General features: G+C 35.0%; 1 protein-coding gene and 1 long non-coding RNA gene across 9 annotated transcripts in view; one reads left to right on the top strand and one right to left on the bottom strand.

Annotated features, from left to right (window-relative positions):
* Positions 1–22521, bottom strand: part of LOC136347449 (autism susceptibility gene 2 protein homolog) — a 101450-nt gene that overhangs the window by 28483 nt on the left and 50446 nt on the right. The gene's annotated exons all lie outside the window — the stretch shown is intronic.
* On the top strand, positions 1617–9153 carry LOC136347350 (uncharacterized). Its single transcript, XR_010733483.1, has 2 exons — positions 1617–2091; positions 7191–9153. It is a non-coding gene; the product is annotated as an uncharacterized lncRNA (long non-coding RNA).

Below are 22521 nucleotides of genomic sequence, written 5' to 3'. Positions count from 1 at the left end.
GCAATCGTTAACTTGTAAATAACGTTATTGAGTTTAATGGAGGGTAGCGTTTAGGACGGTTATTCAAACATACTCTGGTTATAGTTTTAGAGGGTCGTAAAATCTGCCCAACACTTGGGACGTTAATTTTACGAGCGTTCACTCGTAAAACCGCGACTTTACAACTGACACATAAACGGACGAATAGTGCCATCGACGGAAAAATAACGTTTTTACGTCCGCAACCGTAAACGGCTTTAGTGGTCAGTTACGGTGGCTCGTAAAAACGGGGAGAGACAATATATTATGATGAATGGTTTTTGTTTCAGCATTCATTTGAGCAAAACATAACCAAGAGGGAAACCGCTACCTCAAACATGGAGACCGCATTGCATTTGTGCAAAGTATTAATCAATTTCGAAATTTTTTCCATGTTTTATGGTCACCGTCACATTTTTTGAATTTTTGTATTCGCACGTATTTCTTGGAATCCTCTCGAACTTTCTGTGGTTTTATACTAAGCTGTATTTTTATCCTTATTATGTATAGTTTGTAGTTTTGATTTCTGCGTGCGTATCGAATTAGCTGGCACGTACGTGTTTAGGGTATGTGAGGAACGTAATATTCAAATAGCCAAGACGGGGATATAATATGCACGTCTTTTGCAGATTAGACTAACGGGTCAAATCTGATAACGGACGTGTGTACGGGTTGAATAAAGATGGTGCTACGAACGTACGTCTTGAGTTGGTTATTTGTCACAATTCCAGCACGATCTCAAAAGCGTGACAATATACGTATGTTAATGATTTCACAGTGTTCCATACAACCACGAACATTTTTCGTGATTTTAATTTTATTTTTCTAGTGTTTATTTTATAAATTAATACAGTGTAATCTACTTATAATGAACACGCACGGAATGGAAACTCGCATGTAATGAACTCATTTTCAAGTCTCAAATTAATCGTACATGAAATCATAAGTAAAATCCTCGGACAAGATGGTCTCGTTTATAATAGAGTCTCGCTTATAGCGAACCAAATTTTTTGTTGCTTTCACAAATGAGGTTGTTTTGGGAATTCCCCGGTACGATTGTTTACAATGGAGGTGCAAACAACATTTTATTCCAGCTCGCCCTTTACAGTTAGTCTGTGTATGTCGGATTCGCCTTATTTGCCTTTAAAATAAAATAAACAATGGCTGAAAGTGTATAACGGGCATTTACATTACACAAAAAACTGAATAATAAATGGTATTAAGCAAGGATTATATCAATCATTTCTGTGTTCAAAACTGGGGTTAAAAAAGTCCACAGTATCAAATATTCGTAAGAATCGTGGGAAAATTTAAAATGATTGGAAAATTGATAACCGAAAGAAAAAAATACGTTTGAGTTTACACTCTCGGGTCGTCGAGATGTTATTTAAGCTGTTTCAACAAAAAAGAACGAATAAATTCCCAATAAGTAGACCAAATGTTGCAAATGAAGACAGGAATTTGGAAAAGTGATCGGCGATGATCTTCGAATGCAACTTTGGATGACTTCATTGTTTTTAAAAAAAGGCATAACATTGTGTTTGAAAAAATATGCTGTGAGTCAGCCTCGGTAGATAAAAATGTTACAGCCAGTTATATCACAACAATTTGCTTAATAATTAAATAATAAGAAACTGCGTAGTGTTTACTACCATCTAGAATTTGCGATTAGAAAACGTATTACCCCTAATTGCGATTTAATATTAAGTTCATAATGTTCTGGAAGCCTTATGCATGGTCAGCATATATTTTAATATAAATAGGGAAAAACGTAGATTTAGGAATCATAATTTTTGTAACCGTATTGTTAGTTACATTTTGTGTTGTTTCCTGTAAAATAAATTTTTAAAAAATAGTTTGGCTGAACCTCAAACTTAACTGGCGCAGTCGGTAGGATATTTTGAAAAAGTGTTAAAAAAAAAAAAAAAAAAATCGAATTGCACGATTAAGAAAACACTACCAAAAGTTCACTACAACCAAAACAGGAAGCAGCGAAAAGCACCCGCAACGAGAATCTGATAAAGAAATCGAGCCTGAGACCAACGACTATCCTCTGCTAAGGATGAGGCGTGGGTAAGTGCCACAAATTTTCCTTTTGTCCATTGAACCCTCTGTATAAGGATTTGATAGGGATAATTAGGTATTGCAAACATATATATGTCAAACAGTGAAACTGATAAATCAATTGATGAATTATCATCTCAGTTAAATAACGTCTCAATAAAAGGTAATATAAGTACAAGAAAAAATTTAAAAATGACTTCTAGTGACGGTTCTTCTAGTATAGTACAAAAAAGAATAAATTGGGATTTGTTCCAATCTCGGTTAAATTCACTTAAACCTTATGATGGTGATAGCAATACATTAAATAGATTTGTTGACAGATGTGAGAGTATAATTTCCAGTTACCATATGTTTAAGGATGATGAATTAAATACACACATATTCGAATCAATCCAGGATAAGTTAGTAGGGAAAGCTGAAAGGCTAGTAGGAAATCGTACGGAAATAAAGGATTGGATAACATTGAAAAATTGCTTAATTCAGTGTTTTTCTGATAGAAGAGACCTAGATAATTTAGTGCAAGAATTAACTAGGACTAGGCCTGAAAAAGGTGAACATCTTTTAAATTTTGGGAATAGAGTACAATTAATTTTAAGCAATGTTATCCAACGTATCGGGAACGATAATACCATTAACATAACACAAAAACAGTGGGATATCAGACATCATGAAAAAACAGCATTGGATACTTTTATTGCAGGATGTACAGGAATTTTAAAAAATAATATGCATCTAAAAAGACCTGATAGTTTAGAGGATGCAATGGCTTATGCCAATGAATTCAATAATTTCCAATCATTGTACGGTCGTTTAGAAGATAGACCGGCGAGACAAAATTTTTATCAAGAAATGACCACCCGAAATTATAATTCGCAACGATCAAATCCATTTTTTCAAAATCAAAATCAAAGTAATTCGTTTCCCCGTCCAAGAACAGATTTACCACCAAGACGATACCCTACGAATAGACAAGTTTTTGGAAATCAAAAACCTTTAAACGTATTTAGACCTGGTCAGATAAGGTCAGACCAGTTACCAAAACCAACCCCAATGTCAACTACATCAAAAAACCCCACGATTCGAACTAATTATTCAAATTTTAGGAATAATTCAGGAAATTTTGGAAATCCTAATTATTTCCAAAGAAATAATGCTAATAATGTGATCAGTGAGGAATTATTTGCTCAAGACTATTTAGATCAAGGAAACCAGTTAGATAGTTACAATCAAGAAACTAATTACAACCCTGAAATCACGGTAGAACCACAAAATACTGTACTAGAAATTGATAATGTAGAGGAAAAAATGAAAGGAAATTTTCAAAATGTTTTCAAACAGCAAATGCACCGATGACAGAAGTTAATATTTCACTGAAAGGTGCCCTACCTTATATAGAAATTAAGTCGTTTAAAATAAAACTTTTAATAGATACGGGTAGTAGTCGCTCAGTAATTAAACCAACATTTGTCAAAGAATATTTTCCGAACAACATTTGGGAATCAGAAAATATTGTTAAAACGGCTTTGGGTAGTCAGAATACAAAATATTGCGCAAACATTCCAATTCTAAAAGACTTCAATATTAATGATGGTATCGAATTTATATTATTTGATTTTCACAATTATTTTGACGGAATCTTGGGATTGACAGATTTATTGAATCTAAATTTGAATATAGATTTAGTGAATAGAATTCTAGTAAATACCAAAGTTAAAATTCCTTTCAAAATTAGGCATCAATTAGATGAATTCTATCATTTTTCTTTAAAACCACGTGAAAAGACTGTCAAGAGAATTCCGGTAACGATATTCAAGGGCGATATCTTAATAGATCCTGTTGACCTGGACGGAATGATGATTTCACAAGGCGTAAGTACTTCCAAAAATGGATACGCCCTCGTGGAAATTCAGAACTATTCGGAGGAAACCATTGACGTTACAATGGAAGAACGCTTTCCAGTAAAACCGTTTGAAGAAGAAACTTACAACATATGTGACTTGAGAAAATTGGAAAGTAATGTGTTATTTTTAAACAATATAAATTGTGAAGATATAAATGATATACAAAAATTAATCAGAACAGATCACATGAATAAGGAGGAAAGAAATGAAATTATAAAATTATGTAAACAGTACTCTGACATATTTCTCAAACCCGGTGATAAACTAACATTTACGTCAAAAACTAAACATGAGATAAAAACAATAGATGAAATTCCTGTACACACTAGGTCATATAGATACCCATTTATTCATAAGGAGGAGGTTCAACGTCAAATTAAAGAAATGCTGGAAAATGAAATCATTCGACCATCCTCAAGTCCTTGGAGTTCACCAATATGGATTGTGCCAAAGAAGATAGATGCAACAAAGAAACAAAAGTGGCGGATCGTAGTAGATTATCGAAAAATCAATGAGAAAACTATAGATTCACGATGGCCCATTCCAAATATTAGTGATATATTAGATAAGCTAGGACGTGCACAATACTTTTCGACTCTGGATCTTGCTAGTGGGTTCCATCAGATAGAAATGGCCCAAAATTCAATTGAAAAAACAGCCTTTACAGTAGAAAATGGTCACTATGAGTATCTCAGAATGCCTTTCGGATTAAAAAATGCCCCTAGCACGTTTCAAAGAGTTATGGATGAAGTTTTAAAAGATGTACAAAATAAAATATGTATGGTTTACATGGACGATATTATTATATTTAGCACTGGCCTCCAGGAACATATTCAAAATTTAAAACTGGTATTTTCCAAATTACGTCAAGCAGGCTTTAAGATACAATTAGATAAAAGTGAATTCCTTCGTAAAGAAGTAGAATTTCTGGGACACGTAGTAACACCATCGGGAATAAAACCAAACCCGAAGAAAATTGAAGCAGTTCAAAATTTTCCTTTACCAACAACCGTTAAAGAAATAAAATCTTTTCTAGGATTAGTTGGTTATTATCGTAAATTTATTAAAGATTTAGCTAAAATAACCAAACCAATGACAAAATGTTTAAAGAAAAACGAAAAAATTGTTCACACTAAAGAATTTCTTGATAGTTTTCAAACTTGTAAAAATATTTTAACTTCTGAACCAGTATTAGCGTATCCGGATTTTTCTAAACCATTCGAACTCAATACAGATGCATCAAACTTTGCTATAGGTGCTATTTTATCTCAAAATGGACATCCGATCGGTTATGCATCTAGAACATTGAACCCAGCCGAAACAAATTATTCCACAATAGAGAAAGAATTACTCGCAGTTGTATGGGGATGTAAATATTATCGTCCATACCTATTTGGAACAAAATTCACAATCTTTACAGATCATAAACCACTTGAATGGGTTTATTCCTTAAAAGAACCAAATAGCCGTTTAGTGAGATGGAGACTCAAACTGGAAGAATTTGATTATACAATTAAATACAAAAAAGGAAACTCTAATACAGCAGCGGATGCACTGTCAAGAAATCCAAAAGAAGATTTAAATGCTTTAGAAACTGCTTCAATAGTTAACAATCCAGGCGATTGTGATGAAGAAATTTTAGAATTCTGCAAAAACATAGAAAGGTACCCACAATTAGATGAACAAACGGTTAAAGAAATATTAGAAAATATAGAACCACCAAAAATTAATGTTATATCTGATATACAAATCAAACCACCCGATAATAAGTGCGGAAATAAAGAAATATCGAAATTAAAGGAAATTCCAAAAGAAACCAATGAGAATACTGACGATGATTTAGAAACAGTGCATACCTCATTAGAGAATCCCATTTTTAATCTACCAATCACAGAGAGAGTATTTAATGGATATAAAAATCAAATTCTTGTAATAATGGGAGATATTCCAGCGGTAAGGTGTCAAAAGGAACAGATTTTTGACAATACAAGGTTTAATGTCATATTGCCAAGAAATAATTTAGTTCCTGGGATTATTCAGTTCGTGAAAGAATATGTCAGTCCTAAACGTTCTTATGCATTTTTGTTTCGAGAACCACAATTGGGAGAAATTTTTACTGTTACGATGCAAAATATTTTCGTAAACACTTCATTTAAATTTGTCCAATGTACAAAAATGCGCGAGGATGTTTTAACAAAGGAAGATCAAGTACAAAAATTAGATCTGCATCATAACACGAAAACTTGTCATAGGGGGATAACAGAGATGAAAACTGCGTTACAAAAAAATATTATTGGCCAAAAATGGATTCGGATATTGAAGAATATGTTAATAACTGTGAGATATGTCAAAGAAATAAATATGACCGGAACCCACCAATCATTAAGTTTAACTTAACACCAACAACTTCCAAACCTTTTGAGCATATTCATATAGACACATTTAGGATAGAAAATAAATCATTTTTAACAATCATAGATACATTTTCCAGATACGGCCAAGCCTATTTGTTAGATAGTATAACGGGTATATCTATTTCTGAAAATTTGTTCAACTTTATTACACATCATGGACTTCCCCTAAAAATCACTTGTGATCGAGGATCAGAGTTTAAAAATGCTGACTTAGAAGATTTTTGTAAACTATATAAAATAGACTTGCATTTTACCACGTCCAAGAATAGTAATTCCAATTCTCCTGTCGAAAGGTTTCATTCAACAATAATTGAACATTATCGTTGCCTTAAAGAAACTAATAAACATTTGAATCCCGAACAACTTATGAAGAGAGCAGTATTGGGATATAACAATTCAATCCACAGTGTTACTAAATTTACACCTTTTGAAATAATTAAAGGGCATATAAATAATTCGGATTCATTAGACATGAATGATCACGTAATTATATCACATTACGTTCAGGAACATAAAAAAAATTTGTCAAGAACTATATAGAGAAATCGCCCAGCAGAATCACAAGATAAAAGAACAAACAATTTCAAAAAGAAATGAGAAACGAGAAGAGCCAGAACTCTACCCCTTAGATAAACCAATATACGTGAAAACGAAGAATCGTAATAAAGCCCTGCCAAAATTTAAAATTTATGATTTAAAAGATCAATCAGAAATTAAAGTAAAAACTGCAAATGCGGAATATCATAAGAATACACTTAAAAGACCTCAAAATACAACAGTCAAAATTTTTCAGGACGACTCCAAAATTTGTGCTAATAATACTGACAATCAGCCTTCAACCAGCAAGGAATGAAGAAGCAAAATTTATTTCAGTTCCAAATCCTTTGTTACCAATTAAATTAGGATCAGCAAGAATAATCTATACGAAACATACATTTCTGTATTATGTAGAAATGGAGTCCTTACTTTCGCAATTAATTAATATTAAGAAATCATATGATTCAATTAGGAACTGTATAACTAAAGATAATATATCGAATCCGATATCTTATCATGGATTGATTGGAAATTTGCTTCCTAGAACAGAGTTTTTTATAAACACAATTGAAAAGAAAATATTCAACCTTTATCCAAATTCAAATCTTCAAAGAAAACGAGGTTTAATAAACGTAATTGGTCACTTTAATAAATGGATATTCGGAAATTTGGACTCTGACGATGGAAAACAATATGATAAGGCGATTAGAAATTTGGAAACGAATCAAATAAGGTTCGAAAAAACTGTAAATGGACAAATAACAATATCTCAGAAAATTGTAAATTTTCTTAATAAAACGATGCAAATAATTTCAGATAATCAAGGAAAACTTAAAAGAGGTATAGAATTAGTTCAAAGTACTATAGATCGAATAATTAGGAATCAAGACCAGTACCTTAGTATTCAAAATATTTTAACGCAAATTAATTTAGATTGTCAAAGTTTAATCTCATTCTTGGACAATTTAGAAGATGCTGTTGTTTTTGCAAAACTCAATTCGATACATAATACTGTAATATCCATTTCTCAAATTAATGAACTATTAATAGAATTAAGTAACATTTATGGAGATGATAAAATACCTAAATTAAATAACTCAGTAGAGTATTATCAATTATTGGGAACGCAAGTATCTTTTGTCAAAGGAAGAATAATTTTTGCAATACATATCCCAATCCTGAAAACAGAAGTTTATAACTTTCATCGCCTATATTCCGTTATCCAAAGAAAATCCATGCTTCTCTTAAAATTCCCTTTCGTGGCACAAAGCAATGATAACCTGCAGTTTAAAGAACACATCTGCCCAGACATTGGAAGAATATTTTTCTGCAAGGAAAGTGAAAACTCTGCCGACGAGTGTGTCGTCAACTTATTGACAAACCGTCCCTTAAAAGGATGCCAAAAGACCCATGTATCGTTGCAACAAACATTAATAGAACAAGTTGCAAACAATAAATTATTAATAATTCCTTCAATGCCGATACAAGTACTGTCAAAGTGTCCATCGGATCATTATACGGAAATCGGAGCACCTACCCTAGTTGAATTTTCAACTGATTGTGAACTCGTTATAGAAGGAAAAACATTTATTAACAAAATGCAAATAAGTCAAGGAATTGCATTTATTCTACCAGAAGTTCAAATGGATTATGTGCCAAATGATCAATCATCAATAGTAATCAACCTCACAAGAATGGATTTTATAGAAAGCCACCATATAAAGGACATTATCGATCATCTACCACCCATAGAAGAAAGCCATCTAGATGAGATATCAATGTGGTCAAGTGCAACTCTTTGGACATTTATAATAATCTCAATAATAATTAGTATTCTTATAGTTAGGTATAAAAAGTTTTGTAATAAGAGAAAAACATTGGAAAAAACATATAATGAAGTAGAAAACACTAACAGTCAAACCCATTCCATTAAGTTTGCCTCTTAAGGATGGAGGAGTTATATCACAACAATTTGCTTAATAATTAAATAATAAGAAACTGCGTAGTGTTTACTACCATCTAGAATTTGCGATTAGAAAACGTATTACCCCTAATTGCGATTTAATATTAAGTTCATAATGTTCTGGAAGCCTTATGCATGGTCAGCATATATTTTAATATAAATAGGGAAAAACGTAGATTTAGGAATCATAATTTTTGTAACCGTATTGTTAGTTACATTTTGTGTTGTTTCCTGTAAAATAAATTTTTAAAAAATAGTTTGGCTGAACCTCAAACTTAACTAGCCGAGCCGATTCGTGTTTGACCTCTGATAAATAATGATTATACAGAAGAAAACATATTTAAAGCAGACGAAACAGGGATTTTTAATAAAATGTTGCCAGATAAAATACACAAATTAAAAGGTGAAAGATGTAGCGGAGGAAAAATGTCTAAAGAACGCATCACAGCCATAATGTGTGCTAATGCTTCTGGAACAACTTCGAGAACCCAAAATCACTCATTAGAGGAAAGTGAAAAATGTTAAAATTTTCAATTAAGCATTAAAACGCATTAAAAAAATTTTGTATGTGATTTGTTTGATTCTTATAAGATAGACACTCGGGTATAATGAACTAAATCTCTGTCCCCTCAAGGCTATTATAAACGGATTACACCGTAGTTGACGCTGACAAGTCGCATCATTTAAGTCAGGTAAACATTTAAGTATCTGAATTGTTTCGTGAAGGATTTTTTTTATGTTTTTATATTTTACACCGAATTTGTATTTGCTTTAATGGTATTCTTTTTTATGCTCTTTTATCTTTAACAGTTTTCGAGATAACGACTTCTAAAACTTGACGTTTTTTAGATTTTATTAATTGGCCCGAGTCTCGGAGCAGTATATCCTGAAAATGAAAGTTTAATGAGTCTTCTCATTTCTCGAGCTACCCTGTATATAAAAAAATCGTGCCCCTAACATATTCCTGTAACTTTTCCTCACTTTGTCATAATTGCCGTGACACCACATATTAGATGAGTAAAACAATGTTTATGCAACTCGCTCGGTGGTGGGAAGCAACATAGTTCACAAAGCATAAAGTTGCTGAAAGGTAAAATACATATATAGGATGTTTCTTCATGTCGTGCTAATATTTTAGGGTGTGATTCCTCAGGTTATTTTAAATAGAATAGATGATATGAATATATAGTTCATAGTTTGGATCTTTGCGTGTGTAATGAATTAGATAACACGTATATGTCTAGGGTGTGCGGAGGGAACGTAATATTCAAATAACGACAGAGATATACTACGCATGTCTTGTAAAAACTAGGCTAATGAGACAAAATGGATAATGGGAGTGTATACAGGCTGAATAAAGATGGTGGTACGAATGTATGCCTTTGGCGTGGTTATTTCCTTCAACTCTACCACGATCAGAGTCCTGATAATATATGTTAATGATTTCACCATGTTCCATATAATTATGAACAGTTTGCGTGATTTTCATATTATTTTTCCGGTGTTTGCTTCATAAATTAATGCTTCTTTATCTTCTCATTCTTTACCAGCCTTTGTTACAGCAGGTTTTTTTAACCCTCTCGAGCTTTGTGGTTATCGCTGCAAAATCAAAAACAACCAAACTGCGAAAAATCGATAAGTTGAATTCTTAAAGTTTTATGCGAAATAAGGCGAAATCGGGGTGCAAACGCCATTACTCTTCATTTTCCAAAAGTCTGCCTCCAAAGGGTTAATAAGTGGTAGATTTTAAAAATCGGTTCTTATTATCTCTAACCTTAAAATGTCTGGCAAATGTTTAAATTCGCAAGCGAGGGAATTTGTAGCTAAACTGCAGAAATATTTTACTGCCGAGAGAGATAATGGTGGTCCTTTAAAACCCATTAGTGCTGTTCAGCAGGTAAATCGTAATATTATAAATACCTGCCAGTTTATTTCTAATCTTCAATGTTGTAGCGGGTTGCAAATGCTTTGGGAATTAGCATCCACACATGTACCAACGTTAAAATACGTTCGGAATGAATTGAACTATTAAGTACTCCGGGTAAATCAAGACCTCGATTGAAATTAAAAGCCGGTGATTTACGGGAAAGCCAAAAACAAGAGGCTCGCAATGTGATATACAGGGCGTCCCAGTTGAAGCAGCGATTTAAGATTACTCAAAAACGGTACGTTGTGTGAAAAAAGGTCTAAATGAAAGTTGTCCGGTACGGAGGGGGACATATCATGAAGGTAGTGACTTTTAGTCAAAACGTCATTTTACGGTAATTTTTTTTCAAATGGCGACACCGTATTTTTTACAGATTCTTGTAGACCTTCAAAAATTGGACAAAAATTCAGGATAACTGCAGCAAAACGTCTAATAAAAAAATTATTCAAATGAAAGGTATTCATTTTTTGAAAATCTGCAAGAATCTGTAAAAAAATACGGGGTTGCCATTTGAAAAAAAAATGCCCTCGAGGTATGAAACTTTTTTTCATACAATGTAACGTTTTCGCAGCTTTACATGGGACGCCCTGTATGCCGACTATTCACAAAGGAAGTCTAATAAACTTATGTGTTAAGGCGAATTGCTTTATTAAACATAAGGTACGCGATTTGGAATACTATAACGAACGTATTTTATTACTTTCAGAGAAGCACGTTACATTAAGAAGTTTGAAGGAAGAACCCGCTGCAACACAAATTCTCGATGCCCGCATTGCGACTATCAGAAAACTCGTTTTAAACATAGGTTTTCAATATAAAGAAGATGATAACCGAAAAGCCTTAATGGAAAGAACAAACGAGGTGTTGTCGAAAGCGAAAAATTTATTAAAAATTCAAGAACGCCCAGATAATTGATGTTTTTTAAATGAAACATGGATGTTTGCGAAAAGAGGCAAAACGAAAGCATTGCAAGAGAGTTTTTAAAAAGTGCACGCAAACACCAGAGGAATATGAAAGAAAACGTTTTATAGCGCTACATGCTGGTATAAGTGAAAGTTGTGTCGATAATGCGGCACCAAGCTATTCCATCAAATTCCAGTTGGCAGATTAACATGGTGATATGAATGCCTATATTTTTGAAATAGTTGCAAGAAAAGTTGATCCCCAATTTTACACATTGCCAGATGCAATAGAAAACCACTAAAGGATAAATAAGGTCGATGCATTTCTGCAAGAGCACGTGCGTGACGTGTTTAGATTACCTACGTACCACTTTCAATTTAATGCAATCGAAATAATTTGGGCAAATGCAAAAAGTTACTATAATACTCATATTGGAGAAGATAGATCGCTATGATGGTGACAAAATAATTGTCCCATGGGAAAAGGCACTACGAAAGCGCGTACCAGAAGTATGGTCAGCTAATATGAGACATACATTAGAAGTAATCCGAGAGTCATATAATACCGAGCATGTATTAGATGAAATTCCAGAAGTAATTAAAAAAGTTGACACTCACGAAAGTGATCCAGAAAGTGGCCGTTCTGGCAGCAGGGATAGTGGAGAGTAACGGTTGTTACTTGAGTTTTGGCGTTTGAAATGTAAAAACATAGAAATTTCTTGACATTAGTTTGTTTTAATTGAAAAACATAAGATTTTTGGGCCGCCACTAGTCACATTTCATGACGATCTCGAAATGATTTGACGCATACGATTCGCACGTATGACGCTCGCACAACGGCCCAAACTACGAACCTATACCTATGCTCGACATTACAACTTTCATTTCCTATCAGAAGTACTCCCTTAGTGCCTTTTTCGAATAAAAAATATGTCTGTGTAAAATATGGGTCTGTCATCGTGTGCTGCAACGTTCAGATTTTTTCTTTAAATGAAAAATATTAAGCCGAGGCAACTGCGTCCATATTTCGTTTTCGAGCATATGAATTGATGTTGTCCCTTGATTATTTGAGAAACCTGAAACCTAACAACAATCTTTAAATTCAAATTAATGATTTCCAAATCGTAACATCCCCCTATTTGAACTAGTACGATACACGAACTTCCTATTACCCGATATGAATCTCCCCTGAATAGCCTCGGGCCTCGGCCTAAGCAGCGGGGGGCGTGGCAGTTAATTTCCCCAAGATCCATATCGCCTTTTAATTCATCCAACCTTAACCGGCCTGTCGCTCCATTGAACGGTTATTTTTCCGATCCCCCGCATTTTACAATGCTCAATCGAAAATTCCCAGTTGACTAAGAAACGGGCAAACAAAACGGCCCCCCCGGGACCTCTTGACGAGGGTTGGGAGTTGATTAAAGGGAAGTATCACCCCGCATTGTTTAATTAATTAAATTAGCTCGTAGTTAAAATGCGTGAAGTTAATACGCAACCCAATTGGATATTAACTGATTCGGTGTTGATTATGATTTTGATTAGTTCGGTTCGTATCTATTGAGCCCAACTGGGGCAGATCATTAATTTACCCAGATCTAAATGGTTAATTCAATATAAATCCCTGAGCAGTCATCAATTATGCTGAGCGAGACACTAAATTAATAACCCCTTTTCTGACACCCTCGGGGGTATCAGGTGTCTGGCACGCGCCCTCCTTGCACCTGTCCATTTTACCCCCTGAGGCGGCCATTGCCCGACAGATGTTCCTTTGTTTCTTGCGCACTAGGGGTGACCTTCTTGCAGCTACTGTAATCGTTCCCTTCTTTTCACTCTCGTTTATGCAAATGTCTGATTTTATCAGAATTGGTACGAAATGAATTTTGACGCAATTCCGACAGGTTTATCCTCCCGACCGAAACAATCTGTTTGTCGAGTTAGAGAGAAACAAATAGACGGGATCGAGCGAACAAACCCGCACCCTAATCCCTCTGCAAGTTAGAGTTATCTCGTGTCAGTCGGTGAACCCGATAATCCGTTTTCACTCCCCCGGATCGGAGTGGGAATCAGTTAGGGATTCCCCGGGACTCGGATCATTGGGCTGGAAAGCGGGAGGTTGTCGAATTAGTGTAATGGAGGCGTATAGGCCCGGAAGCTGATCATTTCGGGTGTTTAATCTCTGCATTATATCGAGGAACAAGATTTAGCTGGCATGTTTTGAAAAATATGTTACCTGTATTTTAATTAAATAATATTACAGAATACTGCAACATTTTAGTGTTCAACAATCAACGCTGAAGCAATTACTGTCGCTGTAATAACAATCTCACGTAATCAAATCGCTTATGTGAATTTATACACAGGGTTGTTTACCCAATCGGTTCATTAAAAGTTTAGTGGGATCTAAAAGTGATACAAATTCGAAAATCAGTTACCTACGACGTGTACTATCCCTTTCATGGTTTAGACACACGTTTTGTATAATTCCCTATACTCAGCCCTTATCGTTTTTGAGATATTTGACTTTGAAATAAAATCGTGCCTCCGTAATGATAAAATTTTAAAATCGCATATCTTCGGAGGTGTTAAAGACGTGATCGTCATATTTTGCAGGACGTCAATGCACGGTCTTAATCGTTCACTTTTTCTACGTGTATATGTCTCAGTATTATAAAGGTTGTCCAAAATTACGTTCCTCTCGTGCAGAAAACGCATTTGAAACATTACGCAGAATCTAAACGTATTGATGATGTGCCGGGGGTCCTCTTTAAAATACGCAAGTTGACAGGTACTTCCGGTCAAACCGAAAGTGATGGGAAATTGTAATGTTTTTAAAGAATGGTACACGTCGCAGTTAAGTCAATTTAAACTTTTCAAATTCGCATCAGTTTGCGTTCCTAGTAAATTTTTAATGAACGAGTTGGGTGAATAACCCTGTATAGGAAGATCGGGTCGGACGGCAACGAGCTTGAGCGATGATTTAATAACTCGACCCGAGGCTGGTGTTCTTCCAAATTAACAAAATATTTTGTTAAGCGTAGGTTCTGCAAAGCAAAAATTGGGAACCATTTTGAAACTTTTGCACCGCGCATTTGGTAACAAACCATCTGGAAAGGTGTTTTCTCATGTTATTGGAAGCAAATTCTAGATGTCCTTGAGCAACATTTTGCGACCTCTATCTATTCACTCTAACGGATAGATATCTATTCCTCAGACTTGCGACATCTTTCCAACGACAAATCCTCCTCACCATCTCCTTCCTCCTCACAATTCCCATTAAATATGAATGGGCTCGTTTCTAGATTTTCCGGGGACCATAAGACTGCCAAGTCGAACATTTCGTCGCCAGTTTCCGGCTTTAATCGAGCGGAAAATACTCTCCAGCGACACAGGGAACCGGAATCCTATCGGCCATAACATAAACGATAAAAAGAAGACTCTTTCGTTTCGAACGAGAAAAGAAAGTGAACTTTTCCGGCGGTTATTTCGTTCTCGTGTTATTACCAGAAAAAGGGCGGCCAGTGACGTGGTTTCAGGATTAAAAACATAAAATTGGGTAGAGCGCCATTTTGCCATCGTTTCTCTTATCTCGCTCGTGACTAAATTTCAATTTCTAACAAATATATTTTTTGCGAGCTGAAGAGAAATATTTTTGGGCCACCCCTGGCCGTCTTGTCTGCCATTACTCTGATGGTTATGCCGTGACATTTTCCCGAAGGCATTTCGCCTGAAATTGCTTACTGTACTGTTGCTGGGTTGAAGAAATTTCTCTTACGCCCGATTAGATACCTTTGATTCATCGAAATCGTTCTCTTTCAGAGATGAAAAATAGATTTCTGTTTTGTACTTCCATTTACGAGCAACATACCCATAAGGAAAAATGTAAGTCTTTAACATACGCATATAAAAAAATTCCCAATTTTGACATCTGAATTCATGAGGATAAGGAAAAACCCTCCCCTTGTGGATTTCGATGTTGGAAAAAAAGAAAAAACGACCCGGCGTAAGCATATTTCGGAGAGATTTGCTTTTTTACGCCGAGAGTTTCCTTTTTATACGTCAAATGTATGAAAATGAAATCTCCCTTTTAGCCCGGAGATATTTTCCGACAGATTACACGGCTCAACTGCTAAAATATTCCACTCGGGCAAATTTTTATAGTACACACACGGAATCCGAATTTGATTTGAATCCCGGAAACATACTCTTTCGATAAAAATAAAAAGCCTAAAAGAGACTTATCTTGTAATGAAACGCCAAATACACATCCCCCCAAAAACAGGCAATAAAGCCTCCATAATATCCGAAATAACGCTGTTAAGACCCGTTCCGAGAGGATCGTTTGGAGCTACGGCCAACTTTCCGACTTGCCATGAAACTTCCTTAAAGAGTTCTTTTCAATATTTGTAGCTTATTCCCGGATCCCGTATGGCCCTCAAGGGACGCCATTATGCTTCGCACAAACGGCCGCTCTAACGAGAATGTCTCCATTAGCTAACGTTGATGTCAAAGAAATCGACTTCAATGGGACCATTATGAGGGGGTGGATAAGGGAAGGGATGTTCCATTTAAGCAGGTTTTTGCAATTTAGGTTCAAATTGGATTGGGGTGCTTTTCGGAAAGCATCCAATTAGGAGGAATTATTAAGTTTTATACAAAAATATGGGAACTAATAACACAGTCCTAAACTTTAAAATACAGGGCGTTCATTTAACAATCCTTCGGACTTTCACGAATATATTTGTGGTTTCATAAAAAAACACCAATCATGGATGGGATATATTGGGATGTGCATGTTTGGCGCTAATGAAGGTAAATTTCAAATTGGTGACAACCCTACAGAGTGTCATAAACAATATTCTAAAAAACTTTGGCGTATCCCAACCTTTGAAGATACGTGAATTTTCCACTTCTCTTCTGCCGTTTCGTTTGTTGGCTAGTTTTTGATAGATAAAGAGTGAAATAGTTTACTTATAGTCTATCTTATCGACAAATCCTTAGATAAAAACGGAAAAATCGTGTACGGGAAAGCAAATTTTCCAGAAGTATGAATACAGTTTATATTATAACAACCGCTCGATTGCCATGCACGATTCCTCCGTTTTTACTTAAGGAGGGGTTCCAAATAAGAATGGCTACAAGAGAAGCTATTTCACTTTCATCCATCAAGAACCAGCCAACAAACCAAACAGAAAAAAAAGGAAAGTTCACGGGCCTTCAAACGCTGTGTATTCGAAAATCGTGTCAAATTGCTGATTCTCAAAACATTGTGAAACTTCACAATTAATACATATGATGAATTATTGAATATTAAACGCTGTGAGGGCTTTCTGTACATTGAAAAACATTGATTTAAATTAAATCGAAAATTTGGAAACAGAACATCGTTTTCAAGCGAGAACCAGTAACGCAAAAGTTGAGGTGGTCACGAAAGCCGAAAGTTGAAAAAAGGCACAATGTGAGAGAAAAAATTCGTCATTTATCTTTAATTTTAAGGCAAGAACCAACGCGAAAATAAGAAAAACATCTGGAAACTTACTCTTAAATCCCCCACTGCAGGATTTTGAAACTTTTTAAGGGATTTTCCAAACTGCCGGGGATTTTGAATTTGCTAGATGCTTAAGTATTTATAGGGATGTTTACTACACCACTTTATTGTAATAACTTGCTTGTAGTCGTCACACGGGGTTATTTCAAAAGACGTTACTTTATTCAATTTATGGTTCTCACAGAACTCGCAAACCGGTTATCAAGAATGTTATAATAGAAAATCCCTTTTCTAAAATTACTTTTAGTTCCGCTATAGCATATCCACATCTGGGAAACTTGTTTTTATCTACGAATCCGTAAAACATAGACCATAAATTTCCGGGACAGTGAATTATTAGCTCAACTCAAACAGGAATCTCATACGTTTATTATTCAACTTGGCGTGGAATTTTTACCTGCACATTAGCATCATCAACCAATTCATCAGTGGGGGATGTCAATGGGGTATCCACCGTTTCCTGATGACCCTCTTTTTCCTTGTTTTCCTTCTCCTGGCTGACATTTTGCCCCCGGTCTTCTGTATCCTGCACTCGCACTATGATCGCTATTTTGATAGCTGTTCACCAACTATTGTCACTCAAAAAATGTGCTGATAATCACTATTGTTAAGCCGAAAAATGGCATAAGTTTTGAGTTTTTGAAGAAACGTAACGCCTGCCTGGGAAAGGGCGATTTATTATGAAATTATTGGTTTCGGGCTTTGAAGCGGAGATGCAAGATTTTCCAAATTTTCTTCTCCTCTTAGGAATCGATTTCTATTCGTGTTAGACCCCACGTGGTACGGTTCTGTTTTTTTTTTCTTTTTAATAAACGAGAGCCACGAACAAAGATTGGATCTATTTACATATTTGTAATTGTTATAATCCACACGTGCCCCCATTTTGTTTTTACCGAATATGTAAATTTGGGAACTTTTAAATAAACCCGTGTCTTCGCGATTGTAAAAAGTCAGTGACGTCCAAGAAACAACGAAAAAATTAATAAAAACCCTTCGAATAAATAATTTTATAACTCAATTAGGTCGAAAGTCGAAAGTAACATAATATACGACCTCCTCGTAACAACAGAAACGTGTAAATTCCTGGCGAACAGGAACGGCAGCGTCGTTTTTATGGGCAGATAAACGCCGGCGGCGGTGCCGTGGCGGTAACAAATTAAGATAAAAATACGACGTTGCGGCACGGCAGCCAGCACGACAAATGTGACGGCCCTTTTGCCGCGCCCAATTAATTCTCGCCCGCGACAGGATAAGATTGATCGGTATCAGGAAGTTGCGTTATTGTATAAACAACCTTTTTGCCCTATTTCCAACTCAATACGAGAAAATAAACGAGTTTCGCTTCGTAGTCATTCTTGGATATTTGACAATCAAAAGCTCATCAATCATCAGCCGCGTCTCCTAACCTAAGATAGCCCCCCCAGCTTTAATTGGTCAATGTCTGATCGGCCGACAAGACGTAGATAATTGCGCATCGCGTTCACGCATAAGTCACGCCTCTCGAACTCACCCACTCCAACGTTTAATTGACTGGGACCCCGAAGGGGGCCGGTTCTTTTTAAAATTTGGTTATTTCAGGCAGAACTATTCGATTAAATTAAGCGGTAAGGGAGTGATTTTTCGTATTTGCTCACTGCTTTCTTGTCACTTGTTCTGAGGTGAGTTAATCGACTTCTTGCCTCTCCAAAAAGCTGCCAATCACTGCTCGGCTAGTTAAACATCAACCACAAAAACTAACAACGGTCTTGCGGTTTGTGAGATAAAAGGATTATTGTGTTTCTTTCTGGTGAACGAGTTATTAATTAATCCCGACGGGAACTTCTGTATTGCCCGTTATTAAAATTGGCTAATTATAACAGTTGTTTTCCTGCACAAATCAAACTAAAACCCGTCTTTATCGACCGTTTAGTATGTCGAAACTCGAAAATGAACCCCGCAGCGTACTACCTGTAGTACTAATTACCGGTAATCATATTATTCGATATCTGGCGAGTCGTAAGTAACGGCAAGGCTGCCAATTTGTAAGGCAAAACGTCTAAAAAAATGCAGGCAATTTACCGTCTGATATATTACGTTTTTCATAATAACTCCGGTGTGTTATTACCGTTGCATGTTTATGGCATCATGTAATTTTCTAGTTCTACGGGCAGGTACCCGACCGGGTGATATAAAAATTATTACTTTAGTGTGTGTATTTTAATTTTGGACGCTTATAATAAGGGCCGCTTTAAGCACGCGATCAGTTTATTAGGTTATAAAACTCAGAGAAAATCGGAATTTTCATATGTGTTAATCTAATTGAAAGTTTCCCCGCTCGAAATAGAATTAACGAAAATCGATATTAATTACGTAATAACCTTTAACCGTTATCGGAGATACCTACTTAAAAGCGCCGACTGCATCGTTTTTTAACGTTCTCGGCGTTCTTATCCGAATACACGACCGATAGTTTCACAAAATGGCTTCCTTGAAAAACCACACAGAATGAAACATAAGTTTGGGATATTGTTAATATCCGGCCGTTTGAATTTTTTTTAACCGTGAAATGCACCTACATGGGCGAAAATGCAGCGTTCTTATGGTTAAAATTTGCATTTACACATCTGAAAAAGTTAAAAAGTGATTTTGCTCCTTGCTCCGCTGCACTCTTCGATATTCCGAAAATTTTTACTCCGAACTCCACACGTCATACTCGCAAATTCCTTTATCAATGACTTTTTTCCTTACTTCAAACTCCCAATTAAATAACCACCAAAAACAAACGTTAAACCAAATCTAAATAAATCCAATTACGGCAATTTTAAAAATGTTTTTAACGTTCTGATAAATACCCAAATAATTCCCTACTAATTTCCTACAACGGAATTTATCCGGTTTTCCGGAACGATAAAGCCCGCTTTTATTGCCGAAGCATTAACGAGAAATTGCGAAATTTACATTCCGAATTACATGTAATATAAATCCGACTTTATGTTGAATAAACAAAATAAATACGTTCGAAAGGCATAGTATTAATGTTTATATATATATAAAAACCCGTAAATTCATGGAGGTTAGGTAAACATGGAGAGTGCTCTCGCGAAATAATTATTTCAATATTTACATGTGTGAAGAAATTATATTCAACGTCGTTAAACATTTCTACAACAAACTAACTAATAGAAAATAAAAAATGTTTTTTACATTTTGAATCATCTGATAAATTCGCCGATGGACTAGTTTCGAAACGCTGTCTGTGGTCATAATTTATAACGAAATTACTAGTAATAATCTTCATGTGGCATTAATTCAACCCAACCCAAATAACCAACTCGACGGATAAATAAGTAATTACAGGGGATTGATTCGACCCAATTAGCCGAATCGAAATTGTGATCGAAATACTAATTATGCAGTGCGGTGCATGATCCCTTAATTATTGCCGCCTATAAAAATATTAATGGGTAATTAAATAATATAATGTGGCGTTTAATTAATTAAATCGTATAATTACGTTTTACTTTCATGAATATTTATTGGACAGATAAAGTGGTATTAGTTCCCTTTTTTGAGTTTTTTTATAATGAAAGTATTTTTCGCATTTTTTTTTTTTTTTTTTTTTTTTTTTTTTTTTTTGAAGAGATGAGTAGGACCGCTATTTTATGCATTATTCATACGCTGTATCGCCCTATGTGCTGGTCATCACATGTCCGAGCAAAAATTTCAATCACCGTCATTGTCGGCTTTGCCAAAGTTAATAAAACGACCGTTCGAGTTGTGAATATCAATTTTCATTTCAAAATGCCTCTGACAAATTGATGGCTTCCTATGTGGTCGTGAATTCAAATACTTAATAAGCATTTTTTTCTGCTTTTATGTTGTTTAACGTACAGAAATAGTCGGTAGTGAAAATTAAAAATTTCTCGTCAAAAAGAGCTCGAAACTTATTTCAAGCTCCTTTGAATTACGCGAAAAAATACAAACTTATTACATACTCCGTTGGAAAAGAAACGTGTGTCCGTGGAGGCTCTTCACAATTTTATACCTAATTCGACCTGTTCGAACCCAAACCATTAAAGTATCGATCTTTTTTTTTGTTATATAATGAGTGATGTATTCTGGAGATTGAGATCTAAAAGTATTAACTATACGTCGGCTAATTCATAGGCGTAAATCCTTTCTTGTATAACTATTAATCATCTAGAGTTGATGTGTAATTAAATCCCCAAGTGAAGCAATAATATATTAGATTGCGTGAAGAAAGTACCGGTTTGGGCTGGAAAAGAAAACTAAAGTATTTTTATCATTATGGGTAAATCAGAATCCCCTCGATCTAATCACGTATTTTAGATCATTTAATAACTCTAAATTAACCAGGGCAGACCCCGGTTTGAACATGGTTAAATCATGTCTGTATTCCATGACTAAATGAAATTACGCGAAGTAAAAAATATTAGTAAGCCAATTATCAACCATTAACCATTTTAAGTGGTTATAAGTTAAATTAAACCAAGGTAAATACCTCTAGAATCTACCAATATACCCGCAAAGTCTTCCGGATTTTACTATTATTTTCTTCATAAACCGTTTAATTACTAATCTGTTTCAATATCCTTTCACGTAGTTAATAGCATTTTTGGCTTTTATGAAGATAATTTACTATTTTTACTGACACTTATTGGCTAAGAGAAAAATCGATTTATAACCTTTTCTAGTACATCTACCACGACTTAAATAAAATCAAACTTGATTTGAAGTAAGTTGAGTACATGGAACGCGATTTGAAAAAAAATTATTTCCACAAAATTCAACGTGGTTCTACCAAGATTTAACGTAATTTTGAATAGACCAAAAATTAGGCTTTTTGATCATTTCAATCAACGTGATTTAGAGTAGGTCCACATAGCGGTAATCTTTTTTCCTATTTAATGGAAATAATTCGCACACATAAAAGGTAAAACAACAAGTGACTAATAATAGGAAGTTATGAGTCGAGGCTCGAGTTAAAAACTTGAAGAACAGAGATACGCTCCCAATTTTGCCATCTCTACAGAAAAACTTCCACTGGCGTAGTCTCCGCATTGCCTTCGCTAAAAATTACTAGCTAATGGCTAATATTCCTTGCTGTTTTTTAAACTCAATGGATTTATCCGATTTGTATGTCGGCTTTCGGCTTTTTCTTAAGACGTCCATAACAGAAGAAGTTTTTGTGTCGAGTAGTGTTTTAAGCGGTTCGAGAATAATCGGCATTTAATAGGATTAAAGTGAACA

This window comes from Euwallacea fornicatus, chromosome 28 (assembly GCF_040115645.1).
Source record: "Euwallacea fornicatus isolate EFF26 chromosome 28, ASM4011564v1, whole genome shotgun sequence".
NCBI lineage: Eukaryota > Metazoa > Arthropoda > Insecta > Coleoptera > Curculionidae > Euwallacea > Euwallacea fornicatus.
Note: the sequence above shows the minus strand (reverse complement) of the source record. Positions and strands in the feature narration are given on the sequence as shown.